We start from the raw sequence: 21414 nt of genomic DNA, 5'->3' as shown, positions 1-21414 counted from the left end.
GTAAAGTGACAGGAAACTAGAGAAAGGGAGAGAGGGAGAGCACATATACACATACACAGTTCGTCACTGTCCCCGCATACTATCGCAGCACAGCACAGTAGCACCTGTAGAACTATAAACATCAGTTCAGGCTAAAAGACAATGAGGAAAACAAGAACAAGGTGAAAGCAGGAGCCAACGTTTCGACAAGTGGACTTATCTTCTTTAAAGGGAAGCTGAAACGGTTTTCGATTTCCATGAATTGCTGGGGTTGGGAAGAACAGACCTATTAATTTACGGTTCTGAAATTTTTTCTTTGTATTGTCAGTATAAGGGGCAGAAATCGCCTTCTAAGTCCCCCCCCCCGCGGACACGCCCCCGTCGCTTCCCGGAGCGCCGGGTGAGTAGGCAGCCGGATGAGAGAACCGGCGAGAGTGGCGTCATTCCCGGGCACCGCAATGTGCTGGCATGTTGCTTTCCGTCCTGCGCTTTACTAAACGACGCTACCAGAGATCTGCCACCGCTCACGTTTGTTTTCTTTTGCGATTTTCGTGAACTGTGCTTCCTTTTTGTGCTGCGTGAGTGCCCAAAGCCGAGGGCGCCCAACATGCCCTCGTTCTGTGCAGCATTCGGCTGCGCGAACACAGGCAGGCGAGACGATGTGGTGTTTCACATGTTCCCGAAGGACAAGAAACGTGGAGCGCAGTGGGTCCGTGCGGTGAGGAGAGATAATTTCTTGCCGACGAAATTAACTGTGCGTTGTTCGAACCATTTCCGCGACAGTGATTATCATCGGAGCTTGACAACCGTGCGGGCAATCGGTATTCCAATTAAATCGGCGCGACTGAAGGCCGGCGTTGTTCAGTCTATATTTTCTCACAAGAGAAACAGCTCGCCACTTGCAAGTGCGGCCTTCGTCAAGAGGAGAAAGGGTGAGATAAGGGTTTTAATGTGCACACGGGCACTTTTTTAAACGGATGATCACCTGTGTGTCGAACAAACGGCCTTACAGCGGCCTATGACGAAGCGACGTGGAGGCACAGCCGGGAATATGCACATGCGTGCAAAGTGCTTGCCGCTTTCATTCTCTTTTGCCACTCCACTTTGTCACGGAACACTGTACTACGTCTGTTTGTTCGGCGCTCTTTTAGTACGGTGAAATAACTGGCCGGGAGTACGCTTGCGCAGTCAGTGATATTTGCTATTCGTCCTGCCACGCGGTGCCCGCAGGTTTAGCTGTTCAGCATTCGTGTTCAAATTGCACGACATGAGGCGTTACGGTACTATTTTCATGCTCGCGTTAGAGTAGTTGAACTCGTCGTGTAAAAACTTCGTTCCGTTGATTTCGCACTCACAGCTTGCTACCAGCAGCGAAATGCCGCAAAAACGAGCGTCGGCACAGCCGCGCCCTTGGCAAGGCGAACGGGCTCAAATAATGAAGTAACGTTATGAGGTATTGAACTTGTCAGCGTTCGACGCGGTCTAGCCCAATACAGGCATCGCTGCTGGACAAAATATGTTTTCTTGCCTTTACCTAGCTATGCATCACGCATGGCAAAATTATTATTTGAAAATAAATATAGTACATTACTCATTACATTCTTATTACGCTAATTGATTTGAATTACATTACCAATTACCGCTTTCAAAAAAGTGATGGTACTACTTTACGATTGCTTCCGAAAAGTTTTCATCGACACAAGAAGCAAAAAGCAAAGTATAAAGGGACGCCAACCTTTCTTCAAGGTAAGATACACTTGCCAACATTTCATGCCCCCCCCCCCCCCCCCCTTGTGCCTCCACGACACCTCACGACACTACCAACATTCTGGCGCCGTACGCAGCTTACTGGTGCATATTTAACGCAATTAATAAATTACTTTAGCCATGAAATTACAGACACCAAATAATACACATTACTAAATCACTAGTAAACTAATCCATCACATACATTACTGCAAAAGTATTTCAATTGCTGTAAGTAATCCAACTGTTGTTATGTTTGCTGATATGCATGATATGCTAAAATTCATGACATCCACGCCTTGCAGTCTTTCAGATTCTTGCAGAGCACCTTGAGAACCGAGCCCCTAATGAACCTGTTCCACTACCATCACCAATCGAAGAGTTTGAAGCAGCTAGTGTGACACAGGCAGATAATGTTGAAAAGTGTGAAGCAGCGAAACGCGGCACTTATGTTCGCGATCGTGTATCAACACGCAAAAAACCACGGAACTTTGGACAAGCAGCGGTAAGGTGCATGACATCGTGGAATTGCACCCGTGTTTACAATCTAATGAGATGTTAGTGCTTCGGCATTCTTCCAGCAGCAAGTTCCCAGTGACACTTTAGCGCGTTTTTTCTCCCGTCATTGGAACGTGCAGCTACATGAAAAGACATATGTACCAGCTAAGATTTCCAACGCGCGAGAAGGTGCACACATCGCTTTCGCTGTTGGCACACTCAACATCGTCGTTGCCCCCGTTGCCGCCATCGTTTTCTGTATCGGCTGTCGGTTCGAACATGTACGGCGAAAATACAAGCTCTCCGAGACAGCGAGAACGTTCCATAATGCTTACAACTCAGCTGTGAAGCCAGAACAGAGCAGCGTGCTAAGCTCTGAAACGGCGGCGCCGACGGGCGATTCCCGTGAATGACGTCAAAGCGGTTCCGGCCAACCACGGGCAACAGCGGCGCTCGCGCGATGCCCTGAAACGCTGGTGCGCGTTTTCATGCAAAAAAAAAAAAGCCGCTTTCGTTTGTTCTCGCCCTTTTTAAACGAGATATTCGTGTTCAGTGGACTCAAAACTGAAAAATGCCGCAGGGAACTCATTTTTTTCGAAAAGTGTTTCAGCTTCCCTTTAAGGTGACATATGCTTTCCTCGCCACAGTATGTATAGGTGGGGTTCTTCTAAAGGGAAGAGGGCGTAATGCGGGTGGGTGCGGCAACGAGCGAAGGTGTGTTGCGGCGAGGGCGTGGAATTCACAATAACGGAGTGCTGTGAACAAGGCCAGTGACACGGCCGTCTGTCAATCACGTGCCAATGGCCGTGTGTCAACCGGCATGCCAAAGGCGTGGAAAGCCCTCTATTACTTGATTCGCTGGTGGTTGTGGGCTATCGTGTCTCTGAAAGAGATAATGGAAGGAGCGGCAGAAACCGGCGCTCGTGAAAAAGAAAAGAAAAAGAAGCCAGACAGAAACTATCCACATGCTGCTCTCGGTAGAGCTGATTTCTCGTCAAGATTGGAGAGACTGTCGAATTAGCGAAGAAACAGCCTACACCCGAATCTGACAGACCACCAACCTTTATAACAAAATATTTTAATGCACTCCCAAACATAAACAACATCCTACGAAGATACCACTCAATATTATCAAGTAACGAGTATCTGAGAAAAGCGTTCCCGGATTTACAAAGGGTTACCTATCGCCGCAAGAGGAACAATAAAGACACGTTAGTGAACGCAAAAGTCAGCCAGCATCATTCTCCCGTAATAAAAGCATGTTGGCGCCCCAGATGCAAAACCTGCAGGCACCTTCAAAGTGACATGAAAATTAAAAGCACCGCAAATAGTTATACAAACGAAGTCAAATCTAGCTTCACTTGTGCAAGTTCGGATGTGATCTATATGCTTGAATGTTCCTTCTATAAGAAACAATATATCGGTGAAACGGGACAATAAATGAACGTCAGATTAAACGGACATCGCGCAGACATAGCTAAAAAGCTTCCCAGAACCGTTGCCGAGTGTTTCAACCAACCAGGTGGTAACGCTGATTAACTTAAACTCTGTATCTTACAGTCAAATTTCCGTTCTGAACGAGAAAGAAAATACAGAGAATCATACCTTATCCATAAGTTCAAGACATTGCAACCCATATGTATAAACGTTTCAAAGGGAGCTTTATAGTTTAGTCGCTATGGTAAATTTAAAGCTATAGACAACAACACTTAGTTTGGTTGCTTAGTACTTTTTCTCTTCTTCTCTTTTTTCACTTCCTTTGTTCATTTCATTTAATTATTTAATTAATTAAATATTCAATTTTAGTATTTCATTTTATTTATTTATTTAAACTTATTTTCCCGAGCGCCGGTTTCTGCCGCTACTTCTATTATCTCTTTCAGAGACATGGTAGCCTACGACCACCAGAGAGCCCACCCACCTTACGCCCTCTCCCCTTTAGGAGAACCCCACCTATATATACTGTAGCGAGGAAAGCATATGTCGCCTTGAAAAAGACAAGTTCACTTGTCGAAACGTTGGCTCCTGCTTTCACCTTGTTCTCATTTTGCTCATCGTCTTCAATTTCCATCTCCCGCCCTCCCCGTGTTTTCCCTGGAATTCAGGCTACAGCCACTTAACCAAGTCTGTTGTCCTTAAGGACTGCAACAGTGCCCATGTCGCCGTCCGCTACGACGGCTTGTTTTGTTGGTATTTCACAATTATTTCATCAGTCAAAGGTGTTTGCTCAAAGCGCGCTATCGCGATTGCGAGCGATCGTCCCTCTATATTGTAGCGAGGACAATCAGAGAGTAGGTGTTGAAGAGTCTCCTCGCTACCACAGTCATCAGACGAGGCGTCGTCGACTCATCCGATTCGGAATAGAAAAGACTGCATAAAGGCCACTCCTAGCAGTATTCGACAAAGCAGGGCAGCTTCGCGTCTGCAGAGTCCAGCTGGGATTTGACGGCGGAGAGAAAAGTCTACGTGGTGCAGCCGGTTGCTTTGAAAACTTCGTGTGATCATCATGGAGAATGTGTTATCTCGGGTGAGCATTGGAAGTTTTCTATCGGCATCTGACCTTGATAACTGTATCTACTCCTCTTCGTCGCCTTTGGGAGCCGACCGAGCCGCGTTGTCGGAGCCACGTGTAGGTAACACGCGCACAATGCGGCTCGGTCGCATATATGCGTAATATGTGCGTCATATATTTTCACTGTGCATATATTTGCCTTTGCATTTTACGCATATATGCGTAAAATGCAAAGGGGTTGTAGATATCGACTGATCCAGCTATAGCGTCTGCTTCCTCATTCCCAGCTATACAACGATGTCCCGAGACCCAACAGATGGTTAGTCAAGATTCTCATTGTATGCTGCAGATATTTATTTGATGAGGGACTTGAGCACAGCAGTATTATGTGTTTCACATGTACGCAGCGCTCGCACGAAGCTCAGAGAGTCACTGAACGCGACTGATTTGGGTATGTGATTTTCTTGCACTTGTTTCACAGCCATACTTATAGCGTACGCCTCGGCTTTGAATATACTTGACTGACCAGTTAAGCTGTGCGAATCAGACAACTCGAGACCTTAGGCTTTAACACTAAGGCTTCTACAGACGGGGACATACCCAAACCACCTACTTCTTCGCAGGATTTACCCCGAAATTCAGACAACAAATGCATGTTCACTGTGCAGTGACTTAGATCACATGCTCTGGCGGTGTCCAGCGTTACGCGGCGATAAAAGCAACACTTCTTCACGCTGGGATGCAGTTCTGTGCAGCCCTTACCTCGAAGAACAGTTATGGGCTGTCCAACGGGCCCGCGACGCGGTGGAGAGGTTCGGCCGCTATGTCCCTACGTGGGAACGGCCCGCTGCACGCAAACGCGCGTCCTAAAGGACCACAATAAAGTACATCCATCCGATAAATCTGGTCCTACTGCAGCAGCAACAGCCCTGCCTGCAGTTTTCGATGCATCTGCGTAGGATTCTGTGGCGTTTATTCGTGTTTTGGGGACATAAAATCATACGCGATTGGTACTGTTCGTGCAAAGTTAGCGTATACTTGAGTAAATGATGTATCGCACTGGATGAAAGAAATATTGCAAGGCAGTACGAACCCCCTCATGTTCTCCGAGTATGTTTCAGACAGAGGTATACGACTGTCGGAGGACGGCTTTGCCACTATCATCAAGAAGGCTACTGGTTGTGATGGGCGCTTAGCACACAGGGCAATGGTATTCACTCTCAGGAATAGTTGCGCAGAGGTGCTCAGACGCTGATGAAACTTTAAAGGCATCAAGTTGCATCAGGATACATCAAGTTGCAATGTTCTATCTAATGCGTTAAGGACCACTGGTTACATGTTACATGAAGGCTTTCCGCTGGGCTTGTACAGAAAGGGCGAGTGGCAAGCCCAAGGCCCTGGTGTAGTACAGTGTTGAGTTTTAAGGGCTGTTTTTATCGCAGACTGTTAGATTATGCAATCATAGTCTATTCGCGATTGAATTAGACTATTATATAAAGAAAGGAGGCGCTTTTTGTCGGTGCCCCACGATTGGGGAGCGAGGATTTTCAGAAGGTTCACCGCTTTAATGCATGTGTTTTTGGCTTGCACAATGTATGATATAAGCGACAGCTCTTGGTGAAAAATGACGCCAAGAAACCTGTGTTGTTTCACCAAATTAAGGCTGTGCTCATTGATGCTAATATTATAAAATGCAAGTATGTACATAAGTTTTGAAAATAGCGCATATATGAACCTTTCTGCGTTAAAGTTAAAGCCATTTTCGTCTGCCCGTTTAGGCAACCGGTTCAGAAGGAGATGAATTTGGCGTTCACAGGTCGCCAAATTCATCATCATCATCATCATCATCATCATCATCATCATCATCATCATCAGCCTGCTTACGCCCACTGCAGGGCTAAGGCCTCTCCAATACTTCTCCAACAACCCCGGTCAAGTACTAATTGTGGCCATGTCGTCCCTGCAAACTTCTTAATGTCATCCGCCCACCTAACTTCCTACCACCCCCTGCTACGCTTCCCTTTCCTTAGAATCCAGTCCGTAACCCTTAAGACCATCGGTTATCTTCCCTCCTCATTAAATGTCCTGCCCATGCCCATTTCTTTTTGTTTATTTCAACTAAGATGTCATTAACTCGCGTTTGTTCCCTCACCCATCTGCTCTTTTCTTATCCCTTAACGTTACACCTATCATTCTTCTTTCCATAGCTCGTTGCGTCGTCCTCAGTTTGAGTTGAACCCTTTCGTAAGCCTCCAGGTTTCTGCCCCGTAGGTGAGTACTGGTAAGACACAGCTATTATACACTTTTCTCTTGAGGGATAATGGCAACCTGCTGTTCATGATCTGAGAATGCCTGCCAAAGGCACCCCAGCCCATTTTTATTCTTCTGATTATTTCCGTCTCATGATCCAGATCCGCCGTCACTACCTGCCCTAAGTAGATGTATTCCCTTACCACTTCCAGTGCCTCGCTACCTATTGTATATTGCTGTTCTCTTCCGAGACTGTTAAACATCACTTTAGTTTTCTGCAGATTAATTTTTAGACCCACTCTTCTGCTTTGCCTCTCCAGGTCAGTGAAGATGCATTAAAATTGGTCCCCTGAGTTACTACTAAGCATGGCAATATCATCAGCGAATCGCAAGTTACTAAGGTATTCTCCATTAACTTTTATCCCCAATTCTTCCCAATCCAGGTCTCTGAATACCTGCTGTAAGCACGCTGTGAATAGCATTGGATAGATCGTATCTCCCTGCCGACGCCTTTCTTTATTGGGATTTTGTTGCTTTATGGAGGACTACGGTGGCTGTGGAGCCCCTATAGGTATCTTTCAGTATTTTTACATACGGCTCGTCTACACTCTGATTCCGCAATGCCTCCATGACTGCTGTGGTTTCGACTGAATCAAACGCTTTCTCGTAATCAATGAACGCTATATATAAGGGTTGGTTATATTCTGCACATTTCTCTATCACCTCATTGATAGTGTGAATATGGTCTATTATTGAGTAGCCTTTACGGAATCCTGCCCGGTTTTTTGCTTGACAAAAGTCTAAGGTGTTCCTGATTCTATTTGCGATTACCTTAGTAAACGGTTTGTAGGCAACTGACATTAAGCTAAACGGCCTACAATTTTTCAGGTTTTTGGCGTCCCGGGACCTTTCTTATGGATTAGGACTATGTTAGCGTTCTCCCAAGATTCCGGTACGTTCGAAGTCATGAGACATTGCGTATACAGGGTGGCCATTTTCTCTAGAACAATCTTCCCACTATCCTTCAACAAATCTGCTGTTACCTGATCCTCTCCAGCTGCCTTCCCCCATTGCAAAGCTCCCAAGGCTTTCTTTACTTCTTCCGGCGTTACCTGTGGGATTTCGAATTCCTCTAGACTATTCTCTCTTCCATTATCGTCGTGGGTGCCACTGGTACTGTATACATCTCTATAGAACTGCTCAGCCACTTGAACTATCTCATCCATATTAGTAATGATATCGCCGCCTTTGTCTCTTAACGCATACATCTGATTCTTGCCAATTCCTAATTTCTTCCTCACTGCTTTTAGGCTTCCTCCGTTTTTGAGAGCATGTTCAATCCTATTCATATTATACTTCCTCATATCAGCTGTTCTACGCTGGTTGATTAACTTTGAAAGTTCTGCCAGTACTATTCTAGCTGTAGGGTTAGAGGCTTTCATACATTGGCGTTTCTTGATCAGATCTTTCGTCTCCTGCGATAGCTTACTGGTATCCTGTCTAACGGAGTTACTACCAACTTCGACTGCACACTCCTTAATGATGCCCACAAGGTTGACGTTCATTGCTTCAACACTAAGGTCCTCTTCCTGCGTTAAAGCCGAATACCTGTTCTGTAGCTTGACCTGGAATTCCTCTATTTTCCCTCTAACCGCTAACTCATTGATCGGCTTCTTATGTACCAGTTTCTTCCGTTCCCTCCTCAGGTCTAAGCTAATTCGAGTTCTTACCATCTTATGGTCACTGCAGCGTACCTTGCTGAGCACGTCCACATCTTGTATGATGCCAGGGTTAGTGCGGAGTATGAAGTCTATTACATTTCTAGTCTCGCCGTTCGGGCTCCTCCACCTCCACTTACGGCCATCCCGCTTGCGGAAGAAAGTATTAATTATCCGCATATTATTATGTTCCGCAAATTCTACTAATAACTCTCCCCTGCTATTCCTAGAGCCTATGCCATATTTCCCCACTGATTTGTCTCCAGCCTGCTTCTTGCCTACTCTGGCATTGAAGTCAACCATCAGTATAGTGTATTTTGCTTGGACTTTCCCCATCGCCGATTCCACGTCTTCACAGAAGCTTTCGATTTCCGGGTTGTCATGACTGAATGTAGGGGCGTAGACCTGTATGACCTTCAATTTGTACCTCTTATTAAGTTCCACAACCAGACCTGCCACCCTCTCGTTATTGCTGTAGAATTCCTGTATGTTACCAGCTATAGCCTTATTAATAAAAAATCCGACTCCTAGTTCTCGTCTCTCCGCTAAGCCCCGGTTGCACAGGACGTGCCCGCTCTTCAGCAGTGTATAAGCTTCTTTCGTCCTCCTAACTTCGCTGAGCTCTATTACATCCCATTTACTGCCCTCTAATTCCTCCAATAGCACTGCTAGACTCGCCTCACTAGACAACGTTCTAGCGTTAAACGTTGCCAGGTCCATATTCCAATGGCGGCCTGTCCGGAGCCAGGGATTCTTAGCACCATCTGCTGCGTCGCAGGTCTGACCGCCGCCGTGCTCAGTTGCTTCGCAGCAGCTGGGGACTGAGGGCCGGGGTTTTATTGTTGTTTTCATATAGGAGGTTGTGGCCAAGTACTGCACCAGGGTGGCTAATCCTGCTCTACACACTAAACATTTTAACACCCTTAAGGGTGTAAATCAGTTTGTCGCCAGACGAACACCCTAAGGGTGCTGTTGTCTACACCCTGCAGTTGGGGTGCCATTATAGCACCCTAGTGGAAGGGTGCCCAGCAAAATAAATTTAGGGTGTAAGCGTGCTCGTCCAAATTAACACCCATCTGTGTGGGTGTTGGAAGGGTGTACACTCTTTTATCTCTAGCGTGTATGGAAGGCAGGTTCGGCAGTACACGCCTTCAATTACTACTATGTACAGCGATCCACGCACAACTATTGCGTGTGCCAGAAGTTTCAAGTTCGGCTACCAAACGCACCGTCGAACAGCCGGCCTTAAAGCTTCGATGGGCATACACAACACCTATAAGTGTGGATCACATTACATATTAGTAATTCATGGTGTATATTGGAAAAACCTGTATTCACTGCACAAATACAAGCTAGCAAACTTGACAATTTTGAGCATGTATATCAACACCAAGGCTATCATGATTTCTATATCCAAATAACATGCAACACAGACTGGTAAGATATATGCTGCATTTTCAAGAAAATGCAACTATATTTATTGCATGCTGCAATACAGAGTACAATATATACATAAATCACATTAAATATAAACATGCACAATCACCAAACACATCGGTAAGTACAAGAACATGTACATTTCCCACAAAGGTATCTAAAATATAAGTATTGATCAAATCTGTTATTAGAGAAGAAACTATGTATAGCGGCACTGAAATAGCCTGGGTTGATTCGCAGTGTTTTGGGCCACATAAAGGAATAAATTTTTAGTATTAGGCTCCAGTGAACGAAAATTCAAGTTCTGATGCCTTAAAAAAAGGCATATTGCAAAGGTGAATTAGGGAAGCAATTGAAATGCAGAGCAAACGCACAAGAAAGACACCTGTTATTTTGTACACTAATGTAATCCCAAAACATTATGAAAAGTTTGGAAAGTCGATGTAAAGCAGAACTGGCCAACATTTTTCAGACTGAAACAATACTTCCCAAGCATAGAAATGCTTTAAGTGAGGTTTAAGCCAGGAGCCTTATTGGTAATTTTCTATTTCCCACAAGATTACTTGAGCACAATAATACGTAGAATTTTTTAGTGCCTACATAGTTTGTCCTCTTTTGTGAAACGAGAGTTCTCTGGGCTAAAGGTGCTGTGTAGCGGTTTTTCTAACTACAATACCAGTCTCTATAAATTTTTGTTTTGTAACTCGAAGGCACTGGTACATATACAATATGTAGTTTGAAAATAGGTTCTTTTCTTACTATAAATCAAGAGTGCATATTCCAGATCTACTAGTGCCTGGGTGCAAACTGCAGTAGGAGGCCTGATAAAACCAAACCACTGTTGATTAAACGATTTAGCTGAGTACAAAATGTAGACAGTGTTTTAAAATACCGAGTAAATTTCTAAATTATTTGCACTTGGATGCAGTAATTCAAGATTAAGGCGTGCTGTAGCATGTGAGCATGCAAATTAACAAATTTCGTTTAATAAATTAGCCATACTCTGGTTACTAAAAGAACACAGGCAGAGGCAGTCATGCAAAAGTTCAAGTTAAATATCACACTGTTAACATTTGCCAGCAAATGGTCGTATCAAACATGATAATTATACTGAACAAGGATAGTTTCTTGGGATAGTTTGCAATGAATGAGATAAAATTACGTACAGCTTGAATGACAAGAACTGCGAGAGATGACAGACTGCGTTGACTTCCAACATTTTATTACGTTGCCACATCATGTGTATATGTACAAAAGCGGGCATGCGCAGAATGAGTCACAAGGGGTGTCTAACAGCAAATTACTGTAGTAAGAACATCGTCCTTTGAAAAAAATAAACATTAGAATTTCTATCTGTTGAGATACAAGACTTCACAAGGGGTCAGCACGATAGAGGGGTCACTAACGCACACACTAACCAGTTTTCTAGTGGAATCTGCTTCTATAGTTACCCGGATGACCTGTGTCTCGCTAAAGCGTCCGTACCTTCAAAGAGGGGCACGCAGCCGCAGTCCCAGCAATGGATGCCGAAGTGGCCTTGAACAGTGTTATGGACGTTGTTATCGTGCTCTCCTAAATGATTGTTTAGGCGCCTGCCTGTCTGTCCAACAAAGTCAAATGAGATATTGTAAAGCTTTGCCTCCTTAACAGCCTCAATAAATCTTGCTCACACGAGATGCAACATAGTGTTGCTGCACAGGTTGATTGCCTTTCTTGGGTTGGCTACCCTTTGGCCTTAATTTCAGCCATAGCGGAACAGCTTCTGAAGTGCATAAAACATGATGAGCACGCTCGGTCAAGGAACCAGCCGGTTGAAAGACACAGGTTTGCAGTGCTATTGTATGTTCATGATGTCTCCCATAGGCTAAAAAAGATTGGGGAACCTGCAGGAATCACAGTCTTTTCTCAGCCCCGGAAAAGCTGGCAAGGCTCTGTAAGCGTGTAAACGCGCCTAAATCGCATCAGAGTTGTTGCTCTGCCGGGCACAGAAAACGTTTTGCGATGTGTGCAACGAATGTGGTTTCCCAAATTCCCATTTTGAGGCAGTAAATATATTGGACAGACAGGCAGGCGCCTGATTGATCGTTTAAGAGAGCACTATAACAACGTCAATAACACTGTTCAAGGCCATTTGGGCATTCATTGCCGGGACTGCGGTTGCATGGCCCTCTTTGAAGATACGGAAGTTCTAGCGAGACACAGCTCACCCAGTAAATTATTGAAGCTGATTTCACCAGAAAACTGGGTAGTGTGTGCGTTAGTGCCCCCTCTATCACGCTGACCCCTAGAGAAATTTTGTATCTAAACAGATAGAAATTGTGATGCTTTTTTTTTCAAGTAACATGTTCTTTTTACAATGACTTGCTGTTAGAACACCCCTTGTGACTGGCTTTCATTTTCTGCACATGACCCCTCTTATGTTTACACACACGATGTGTCAACGCAATAAAATATTGTTGAAAGTCAGTGGAGTGTGTCTGTCGCAGTCCTTGTCCTTCACGCTGTACATCATTTTTTATACTGAACAGTCAATATTGATTCAAAATTAGAAAAATATAGTACACATCCGAGCTGCAAAAATGCAAGTCATGCAGCGAATGGCCTTTAGCTTTCCAAAAGAAAAAGAAATGTTCACGGTTAACCACGAGGTGCAGGGACTCCATTCTCTGAGCATCTTGACCAACGCAGCGCATGGCATTGCTGGAATCTTGCATCCTGCATTAGCAAAATAAGAAGAGAATCATGAGAATTCAGTCCGTGCAATTACACATGTACTTTGCGGAAAATTTGATAAAGCAACAAGCTCCTCAAAGTAACAAACTTAATTAATGTGATTGGGCAGAATGCACCGCTCAGGCAACTGGGCAAGACAAGTGAAAGGTAGAAGTTTCTATTTTGCAAATTAAGGAATTGCATGTTACTGTGAATGCTAAACCACTATATCATTGTGAACACAAGGCACATACAGCAGCAAAAACATATAAATTTACAGTAGCCTTTTCATCATAGAAAATAAGAGTGAATAAAATTTAAAGACTACCAATGACATCTCTCAACATAGACATTTGTCCAAGAGTGTGTATGCGACCCTAATACAAAATTGACATTATGAAATCTGCAATATATCTGCATTACACTTTATAAGTACTACAGGTGAGAAGCTTACGGGATATGGCACATTAAGAGTGAAATGCACAAAGCATTAAAAAATGAGTGTTTTTACACAACATTATTACACTAGGAGACAAAGAGTACTGTTTTCCAGAGAGTGCACACAAAATGAAAATGAGGGAATCCCCACTGGCATTCTCATTTGCCCTGCAATACATGCATCCAGCCCAACAATATCCAACCCTCCAATGCACTTTATTAGACACTTTCTGCATCCTAAAATTTATCGTGTATTTCTTATTTACTAATTTAGTAAGAATTGGCATTTTGGCATACTTTCCTCGAAAATTTAGCATGTGTTGTCAACTATTTTTCTTAGAGCACGCCCCCTTCTTTCAATGGGTTAGCTTGGCAATGCACTGACAAGTAATATTCCCTTATTTAAACTTATGATCCTTCCTCATGCTCCCACTTCATGCTCTAAACTGTGATGCCCCTCCAACGCAGTTTATGTTAATCTGCGACTATTTACATGGTCCTTCTTTCTGTAGCCTCTCAACTAGAGCCTGAAATTTCTTGTCTCCTAGAACAATCGTCTTTCTTGCCCAAAACATATTGCACGGTTACCCCTCATAGGGGGGGGGGGGGGGTTACTGTATATGAGTTTTCACATATTCAATGAACCTCAGGGACACAACCATTTCTCATCCTGTGTTGCTACTACCCGCATGAGTCACAATGGTTGTAAATTGGCTACCTGCCCTCTCTCGCTTAAAAGCACATTTTGCCATGTCGAAAATGACCACAAGCATCGCATTTCATTGAATGAGTGCTCCTGTGCATGTTTTTTGGTTAGGTTCAACATGGTCAAGTTGTTTGAATAATGTCTAGCCTCAACCAATACTTTGTGTAGTTTCAAAATTATGAAACATTCATTTTTCAAAATTTGTCCCAAATTAAGCATGAGACATTTTCATGATGCAAATGAGGTAAGGTTGTGCTTCGAGACTATCATAGGCCTGCTATATCCTGCAAAACTGTGTGAAATGAAATATGCTTGCAATTTTCATGAGCAGCTAGCTCAGTACAATTAGGCACATTACCTGCGGAAACGTTTTTTTAACGCTCCCGAGAGGTCCTGGTTTCTTGTAATTTCTTCAAATCCCTTGCAGTCTAGATTGCAATCCGGTGCATTTTGATTTCGATATTGTATCCAAAATAAAAACAGCTGAAATTTTAAGGTATTGATAATTATATGGGAATAAATTAAAGGTAGAAGAGTGTAATGCAATGAGCAAATAAGCTCATTGCAGGGAGTAAACAAATATTCCTTTCCTGCAAATAAATTGGTAGCAGAAAGGTCATACAAAATTAGCAGTGAATGCACAATAAAGAATATGATGCGGAATTAAAGGTAGAAGAGTGTAATGCAATGAGCAAATAAGCTCATTGCAGGGAGTAAACAAATATTCCTTTCCTGCAAATAAATTGGTAGCAGAAAGGTCATACAAAATTAGCAGTGAATGCACAATAAAGAATATGATGCTACAATGCCCCGGCATTCTGTGAATATTCTTGCACAAAGAAAATCCTCATTATGAAAGACCATCAAGAAAATGCAAATGTATACTTTGGATCAGCAGTCATACCTGCAGTATGCACTGTACCATTGGCAATATTTACAACCACAGACAACTGCACATCATATCAAGCTTAGGCGGCCAAGGAGCCTGAGTTTTAAATTATAACTTGACTTATAATATTACACTACACAACTATATCTACTTACAATGTTGTCTTCTCAACCGCTTTCAAGAAGACATTAACCATCTGTCTGAAGGCGAACGCAAGTGGCTTGCTCTTGATGGGGGGCGCCAAGGCTGGGCATTGTGAAATTGCTGCTGCCATCTGCATGACCTGCGAGAAACGACGCTCTAAGTACAAGATAAACAAATGCTATTAGAGCAAAAGACAAGATCATTGGCAATGAGCCTCGTTTTGGTTTGCACAAGAAAAGCAAGAATATGGACTTTGTGCTGCTTACTGAAGAGGAAGCAAGCCTCCTTCCAGATGCTGCAGTCATGCATTAAGATTGTCACACAGCTGCATGCTCATATGCTGCTGTCGCCAGTACGCTTTGAAGTTTATTATTTCAAGTTAAATTGATTATTGTGTTTTCTTGCCAATTCTTGGCAAACAGACCAGCAATGAAGTAGCTCACTTACACGCATACTCCCTTTTGAGGAGCGAATTCACACACACGCACGCATGCATGGGCGCGCACACACACACGCACACACATGCCTCTACCACATGAGCAGCTTCCTACGCTTGACACACATTTTTTTAATCCTGTGTCACTCCTACTGCTAAGGCATAAAAAATTCTTTGAGTTACCAACCCCAAACTCCTCAACCTACACCTCCAGCTTAAACACTTTCTCGAGAGCCAGGACAAGCCTTCTAGCTTCCCCAGTGCTCCAAACTGTAGTTACGAATTTCAATAGGGCTATAGGCGACAGCTCTCGAAGGGCATGCAAACTACCCGGAGACCTAAAGCTTGTATATGATACCTCTAAAGCACAACACTTCAAATTTTCAAAATTCATTAAAGCTCCTGAAGACAATTGCTATATACGTAGAACGTCTCGAATAACCTGCCGCTAATAATTTCAGCGGTTGTCTGCATCAAAAGAAATGTGGGCTAATGAGAAATCCACGTCTTTAAGATCGGAACTAGTGTAATGGCGAAACACACTACCAGATTTCTTAATCATTTATTTATGCTCTGGATGTAATGTTCCTTTCACAATAACAATCAAGGATATCGATCCATCAGGGCATGGGAGAAAAAAGGACGAAGCGTATACCTGGCGCCTTCCCACTGGTGCTCCAGAGAAACGGCGCCTCATACAGCAGTTGTCCAGAGTGGCTTGAAACCAAACTCGGCTTTCAGGCGGGAACACTCGCTGCACCAAATCGGAAGAGTTTTATTGCGAGTAAAACTACCGGCCTCATGCAATACATACGCACGCACACACAAGTATACGCACTGTCAAAGCGCAGACACAAAAGTGCGCACGCACACATTGATGCACACAAACAAGCACACATACATGCACGCAGGCAGACACGCTAACACGTGCTCGCACACACAGCGACCCACAGGCAACACACTCACAAAACACGTACGCACTAGACACGCGCAAACACGCCGGCCCATACAAACCGGCATGTACTGTGCGCGCGCGCGCGCGCGCGCACGCACGCACGCACACACACACACACACACAGCGAGCCGAGCGCACGCACACACACACACACACACACACACACACACACACAAAGCGAGCTGAGCTGAGCGCACACGCACGCACGCACACACACACAAATCGAGCCGAGCGCGAGCACGCGCACACGCGCAGACAAAGCGAGCCGAAAAAATGCTGAAGGCGTCCGGCAAGCAGCAACAGCAGCACGCGACCGCATCAGGGAGAACCAATACCGCGCCGGTTCTTTCGAAAGGTGGCAAAGCCAGTCGTCCCTTTTCTACGCGACACAAAAGTGGTCGACCACATTTAACTGAAGTGCGAACGACCGTATTACAAGCAGCCGCGCTGAACGCACAAGAGAATCACATCAATGAACGCCCAAGCGCTGAGAAACAAAGCGTAACTATGCAGGCGCACCACGCCCGATGTAGATTTGACAAACATTAGTCACACGGGACGCGATCGAGGTAGTTCACTTGCCCTAGTAGGAGTGCAGCTGCTCTTGCTCTTAGATTAGCGAATTATGAATTATGCTACGAGATCACAGTGAGATATTTCTAAAGCGAACAAAACAAATACCAAATAAACGGGCACTTGCCTGAAAATTTCCGTCATGCCAGTACAACCGACCGGGCACGTTGCAACTTCTCGTTTCAGCCTTCGTGGATCCATCTTCCAGTGCGTACGAACGCTTTGCTTTGAAGTGGGGCACGAGTAATACACAAAGCAAGGGCCACATCTTTTGCTACCCCGCGCGCAAAACTAATCACACGTTTAAAATTATTTCGCACAGCGCGCGACGCGAACGCACGCGAAAACGAGCATGATGGCGCAGCTTCCGCCTTCCCGTCCTGCCGCGCGCCGAGGTGATGGTACAGCGTCGGCCGTCACTTCCGGTCGCTTTTCATTGGGCATGGGATGGCCGCGCAAATTGAACGTTTATTCTGACAGGTTTGCTTGCTCGCATGGCCGCCTGTTTGCTGCTGCTTCGTTGTGGTCTCTAACTAGAGCGGTGAGGCGGGTAGTTGCTACTACGGTTCGTGCCGAGCATTTTATTTTGGGGTGGGGGGCGCAGTCTGTGCTGCATCACTGAGGGTACAGTACACAAATCGGGACCATGAGCGAGACGATCGGCGCTCTTCTGCTGGTGCGATTAGATTATTTGCTGCGTCCGAACGAAGCAACTTTGCGAGGTCACAGCGTAGTTTCAGCGATAAAGACGCGCACATCTTGGTCGTGCGACAGCGACGCGTAAACATTCATGAGGAGACTGAAGACTGCGTTTGCAAGTGCGTATGCTCTGGATAAGAAATTACAGCTTTGACGACCCCAGCCCTTAATATATAGGCTCAGCCTTACAAGCTGTATTTGAGGATGCACTTAGAAAGCACATCAGTAGCTTAGTAAACCTCTGAATGAATTAGGCAAGGTACGTGGAAATTCGGGTTTGAGAACTTCCAACGTGATCTCGCCTCTATAAGTGTTCTTTATGGATTCACCATGCAAATTGTACGTTGATGCCATTGTACAGCAGAGGCTCGTCTAACAGCACGTCCCTGTTTGTTCAGCAATGTATCCAAACAGCTTCTTCCATTTCACCACTTTTTGTTGGGCTATTAAGGGCACCGAAATATTAGTGCAGAATTGCGCAAGTTGCTCTCGTATTGTCGCTCTGCTACTGCAGTTTTTCTAGAAGTGTTTAATTGCATGTTAATATTCCTGTGAGCACGAAAAATAATGATAATGGAATTGTAAGTGAAAGGGCGTTCTTTTTCTGGATGATATATTTTTGGAGTGGCCGTCATGCCAGTAACATCAGAATCCTTGAAGAAATATCGACAGTCACTTAGGAATGCGAAAACTTAATCCCTTCACGCATCTACACCTGCAATTGTCACGTGACCATGATACGTTAGTTCGTACATTGTATGTGTTCTTCACAATTCTACCTTAATCTCCCGTAATGCACCGTGCTATAGTTTGTACGAACCTTAATGCAATTTATTCCACCCTTATTGACATTATTTACCCATAATTGCTCATAATTAACGTTGTTGTATTTACTACCTTCTGTATCACTACTGACGTCATACAAGACGGTGATGACTTCACATTTTATTTATTTATTATACATACATTCAAGGCCTAGTAGGAACAACAGAAAGGAGTGGTGAAGATATGCAATAATTGCAATGCAACGCAAGAATAGAAAATCAAACCATAAGATAATTTTAACGGCGACCTTGAATTAGTGGTGTCACAAATTGAGACTGTGGAGGCGGGAAGGCGGTTGCATTCAGTGGCTGTTCTTGGCAAAAAGGAAGAATGGCACATCAATTTTGTGTTGATGGTCGATGCGAGACGAGAACTTGGTGTGGTGAAAAGATTTTCTTTACGAGAAGGGTTAAATTAGCATATTCTATGAAAAAGACAGAGACGAAAGTATTTGCGACGTAACCAAAGGTAAGGTTCACCTAGTGTTCTTTTCATGGACGTGACGCTAGACTGAAGTGAATAATTTGAGAGAATAAAACGGGCGGCGCGATTCTGAATGCTCTCTGAATGCTTTCAAGGGAAATGACAAGATTGGCCTGAGTAGGGTCCCGTATGGATTGCTGTTGCAGAGAACGCCACCTTTCCTACCTGAAAGGCCATGAAATGCTTTCGCATTAAAAATGCAGTACATACACACATTGCTCAATTCGTGGACGTGTACACGTTACTCAGATTTATGCATCAATACGTTCAACACCCTTCAGGCGTCGATTTAACACCCTTCTTCGAGCAAAGTCACACCTTATGTGTGGTATACACCCTTGTGATAGGGTGCTTTGGCCGAAAAGGGTGCTAAAAGGGTGTGGGCGTGGGTGTAAATGACGAAAGCACCCCTATTAACACCCATAAGGGTGTAAAAATGTTTAGTGTGTAGTGAGGAAGTGCGTTACCGGTTCTGGTCACAGGGATCCGGCCGCACTCCAGGCCTGCTTATGGAATTTTATCAACACGCGGATTTTTTTCTTTTCTTTAGTTTGGTGGAAAATTGCGCGGCACCGGGACTCGAACCACGGACCTCTTGCACGCGATAAGGGTGTTCTACCTCTACGCCACCACTGCACCCTTTGTGCAGCGGTGGCCAGGGTTAGTACATGGCCCAAAATGTGCACCAAGTGTATCGACTTGCTCTTGTATTGTATTTCCCACGACGTTCACGAGTGGTAGCGGGCTGGGGGCTTGCCCTTGTAACGCGGGCACCTTGTTGTGAACCCTCTTGTATAGGAGTTTATGGATGAAATGTACTTGCACCAAACATTGATTTTTGCTGTGCGACGTCTCCCATTCACTTTGCATCGTTTAAAAGCTTTTAGGTTTTCATGAGTTTGGAACCTTGAGAGTGAATTCGGCACCTTATTCTTTGCTAGTGAGCATTCGTCATCCCACCAACGATTTGGGTTAATTCAAGTGCCCGAAGATTGAGGGATGGATTCGCATGCAGCGTTAATTATATGGTCTGTTAGGTATGTAGCCATTATCCCCATTCCCAGATATTGTACCGAGTGACGTGTGAGGGTGGAAAGCTCCTTGAATTTATCCCAGTTTGCACGACGTAGATACGAACGCTTCGTGCATGCGGGATATATATACTCTTCAGTTGTCTCTAGTAACACAGGGAAATGATCACTACCTGATGGATATTAAACAACTCGCCAGTGCAGCAATGGGAGTAAAGATGCAGAGCCTATGGCAAAGTCTACTGAAGAATAGCTGTTGTGCGCATGGCTGTAAAAAGTAGGCGCCTTTGAATTAGACAGACATGCCGCAGAAGACATCAGATGATTCTCAATGAATTTTCCTCAAATATCGCATGTTGACCCGTCCCGCAAGGGGTTGTGAGCATTCAAGACTCTTACAAGAGTGTATGGGGAAGTACGTTGATCAAAAAATTTTGCGAGATCATAAGGTCCAAGCTGCTGATCTGGTTGTATATATAACGAGCACACTGTTATCACTTTGTTAAATAAAATCACTGGTATCGCTACAGCTTCAAGTGGCGTATGCAGGTTCACGTGTTGACATGAAATGGACCTATCTACTACATTTGCCACTCCACCTGGGAGATGGGGACAGTTGATTGATTGATTGATTGATTTTCCATACCCTCAGCCACCGAGGCATTGCAAAGGGAAGTGGGTTACCGTATACTAAAACAAAGAAAAGAACAGAGTGAAACGTGAAGCATTATACAATATTAGCGGCAAAATATAAACGTAAAAGAAATATTAGAAAGGGAGGGAGAAAAAAGAAAAGGGAAACAAAGAAAGACGTGATCTTTGCGAAAACTCATATAATGATTTAAGAAATTGGTATGTTTGAGAGTAAGGTAAGTTCTTGGAGACAGAGTGCCTTTGCTTTAAAATTGGATAGGAGTTCTTGAAAGTCGTCAATGTTTCGTAGGGTACCTGTAACGTTCCATTGTGCTATTCGTGTAGCCATTGCGAGTGAGCAAAAAATTAAAAGCAAGAGTTCTGCACGTGGTACTCAAACTAAACGGCATGCCTATCAGAGGGGAATCGTTCCTCCCCAATCAGTTTGGAAGTTAGGCTAGATGATCTTGACCTGGTATCTGTACGAGAAGCCTGGGATGTGGGTAAGGACTGCTCCCCAGAGTCAAGCGAGAACACTGGAGGAGCTGAAAGTCAGAGGACAAGGTGGTTTATCCTTCCGTCAAGGTAGTTTATCCGCAGATGCACCTTGATAACTCAAGGTGCCCCTGCATTGCAATCAATGTAATGCAACACACCATCCTAGATATTATCCTCTGCTCCCTTGATTTTGCGCTGTTTCTTTCTTAGCTGAATGTGATAATTTCGGAAGCTTCCTGCAAGAAATAAGCC

At 44.4% G+C, this 21414-nt stretch overlaps 1 protein-coding gene and 2 long non-coding RNA genes across 4 annotated transcripts in view; 1 reads left to right on the top strand and 2 right to left on the bottom strand.

The window, feature by feature from the left end:
• The window catches only part of LOC135896262 (protein turtle-like), a 594776-nt gene that overhangs the window by 102876 nt on the left and 470486 nt on the right, over nucleotides 1-21414 (bottom strand). The window lies entirely within an intron of this gene.
• The window catches only part of LOC139059432 (uncharacterized), a 350104-nt gene that overhangs the window by 130184 nt on the left and 198506 nt on the right, over nucleotides 1-21414 (top strand). The window lies entirely within an intron of this gene.
• On the bottom strand, nucleotides 12553-16255 carry LOC139059744 (uncharacterized). The gene is made up of 3 exons (XR_011514341.1): nucleotides 16121-16255; nucleotides 15041-15168; nucleotides 12553-12855 (listed from the first exon to the last, which is right to left on the bottom strand). It is a non-coding gene; the product is annotated as an uncharacterized lncRNA (long non-coding RNA).

The sequence above is a fragment of the Dermacentor albipictus genome, chromosome 4 (genome assembly GCF_038994185.2).
Source record: "Dermacentor albipictus isolate Rhodes 1998 colony chromosome 4, USDA_Dalb.pri_finalv2, whole genome shotgun sequence".
In the NCBI taxonomy this organism is placed as follows: Eukaryota; Metazoa; Arthropoda; class Arachnida; order Ixodida; family Ixodidae; genus Dermacentor; species Dermacentor albipictus.
The sequence above is the reverse complement of the archived record's forward strand: the minus strand, read 5'-3'. Positions and strand labels throughout refer to the sequence as shown.